Below are 2,850 nucleotides of genomic sequence, written 5' to 3'. Positions count from 1 at the left end.
ACCGATATCGATTATGTTACCGGAGATGCCCTTGACTAAGCTTAACGGCTTGTTAAGGTATAATAAATTAATTGCTTTATTCGCACACAACATCGATACATATATATTACACTTTGAAGACCTCGATAACTAAGACCTGAACGTCCTGTGACGCTTACACACACTGTTACGTCGCATGGAACATCTGCACCGCAGCCGACGCTACCTGGCAGCCAGCGGCCCACCTACATTCTTCCCGACCCTCAATAAACTCAAGGACCCTCCATAAAACGTCAACTTCTAGCTTAATTGTTTCCACATGTTTGCCAATCAACCTATTTGTCTAGAAGTAGTTTCGGTTTATGTCCGGATTTAGGAAAAGTCCTTGATTTTATTAGGCCCTTAAAAATCACGGAGAAAACAGGTAGTCACCGAATGAGAAAACCCAACACATGTCCACCAAAAACGACTGGTTATCCCCAGCGTTGGTGGGAGACTTCCTCATATCCTTCTTCATTAGCATGGGTCATAACCAATCGGCAACGCGGACGTTTACCCTCACTTCATTGACGAAAGGTGTGAATAACGAATCCGCGTTCTTCGTTCAAAGGGCACACCCACATCAAGCTTTCCTTCGGAAAAACATAAGAACAAAGTCAGTCTCGATCAAACGTCAGCTCAAGTCAGTCTTCACTAAGGATCAACTCAATTCAGTCAACAAGTCGAATACAGTCAGTCGACACCATACATTATCATACGCGACAACACGAACAGAGTCTCAGGTCGTATTCATTCGTAGTCAGCTTGTATCAACCATTCATTTTGTATTACACCGAAGTTGCTGAATTGTGCAAATATATAATAACCTGTTAATATCAGTGTTATCGTCAATTTAACTATCCTTATTATCCCACAAGAAATAAGGGATCGAACGATTCGTGGCGTCGATTAGTCAATCGTAACGGGAATTTACGACTCCCGTTGGCGCGCTTCCTCGAGATCGCGTCTCCCCACGAACGTGTGAATTTCCACACACATTCCATGTACAGTGTAAATGTATCATCTACCTAACAGGGCTCCATAGAAGAATGGGAATATTTTTACGACACATTCGTGTCTACAGTTGATCGCAATGTAAATCTAACATCGGTCCAAAAGTTTCAATGTCTTCGAGCATCCGTAACTGGAAGGTCCTCACGAAGCATTCCGTCGTTGGAAGTCACAGATTCCAATTACTCGATCGCTCTTAACATGTCGCATGACATGTTAACTTAACAGCTTAACTAGATTGCATGAATCTATATGCGGCATTGGGAATTGCTACGAAACTATTCTAAAATAACGGAGCAAACACCAGAAGCCGTAGAAGACTTGCTTGAAACAGTCAAGGTGAGTCTTAAAGCGCTAGAGAAATTAGGTCAATCTATCACCTCAAACATAACACTCATCGAGTTGCTTTCATCGAAACTGCCTTTGTCCATGGCAGCGCACGTTGCCTAATAAAAGAATACCATCATACACACATTTGATGGATTCTATTCAAACCCGGGTTAACGATGATGACCTCCGATCGAAATCGAATAAAACCAAAAGGCCATCCTATCAATCTCTCCATCACCGACAACACTTACGGCGAGGGCAAACATTCACCACAACAAACAGGACGTTGGTGTGTCCGACATGCCAAGGACCCCACGAAATCAAGCATTGCAAGGCCTTCAAAGCCAAATCGGTAATCAAACGCTTTGAACTTGTAAAAAGGGCATCACTCTGCACAAATTGCATAGGCAGAGCACACTCTCTTACCCAATGTTCAGTTGCATCGTGTCACATATGTGTACACCGACACCACACATATTTACATCGGGAACATACCAATGTCAGTTCTCGTGTATCAAGCGTATGATCATCGAGCGATCAGTCGCTAAGCGGTCAGTCGTCGAACGGTCAGTCGTCGAGCGGTCAGTCGTTAAACGGTCGATCGTCGCGCGATAGTCGTCGAACGACCGATCCTCTCAGAGAGGATCATCACTTGGATCGCCGACACCGCATTCTTCACATCGTTCGAAACGTACCAGAGAACCTTCGCGGAAATCTGCTCCGTCACCTACAAGGAGTCGGAAAACTCCTCCTCAATATGAATCTCAGTCATCTCGGACCAAATGCACCGATCAAAACTCCTCGTCCAAACCCCAATTGGGGAAAAATTGACTAGCTAAACCGAAGACAAAAAAAAGGACCGAGTTGTTAAATACCTCTCCAAACGTCACGCTGCATCATGATCTGTTGGTCACAGCACAGATCAATATTTTAAATAATAGAGCACAACCAATCCGAGCCAGAGCTTTCCTAGATACTGGGTCTAGTATGAACTTCATGAACGAAAAGTTCGCAAACTCCCTCGGCATAAGACGAAGGAGATGTGCGGTCCCAATCGGCGCTCTCGATAACTTAATCACTACCGCGAGGCGCCACATCACAGCCACCCCTACTTCCATGGAGGGCATATATAAACGTTTTTTTAAATAATTTTTTTAATTTTTAATAATACCGACCATGTCACCATTGGTCCGAGATCAAACAATCGACCGTTCGACCATACAAATACCCAGGGATCTACGATTAGCCGATCCAGCATTCCACGGGCCAAGCCCAATGAGCTCGGGACCAACTTTAGCCTCATTATGCGTCGGGTAGATCAAGATAATTCATTCCAATCATACCGAGTTGTGCTTGCAAAAGATTCGATTCAGTTGCGAAAGGGCGTAGGGAGCCTGTGTTTATCTACGTACACAATTCTGACGGAGACATCCAGGCACGACTGGAGCAAGTTTTGCCCAACAATTTTTAATAATATTAAGGTCCGGGGAG

General features: G+C 44.4%; 1 long non-coding RNA gene across 1 annotated transcript; it reads left to right on the top strand.

Moving 5' to 3' along the window:
* Positions 1-1,279: 1,279 nt before the first annotated feature.
* On the top strand, positions 1,280-2,354 carry LOC117151972. Its single transcript, XR_004462159.1, has 2 exons — positions 1,280-1,929; positions 1,975-2,354. It is a non-coding gene; the product is annotated as an uncharacterized LOC117151972 (long non-coding RNA).
* Positions 2,355-2,850: the final 496 nt, after the last annotated feature.

This window comes from Bombus impatiens, unplaced genomic scaffold (genome assembly GCF_000188095.3).
Source record: "Bombus impatiens unplaced genomic scaffold, BIMP_2.2 scf_0559, whole genome shotgun sequence".
Classification (NCBI taxonomy): domain Eukaryota; kingdom Metazoa; phylum Arthropoda; class Insecta; order Hymenoptera; family Apidae; genus Bombus; species Bombus impatiens.
Note: the sequence above shows the minus strand (reverse complement) of the source record. Positions and strands in the feature narration are given on the sequence as shown.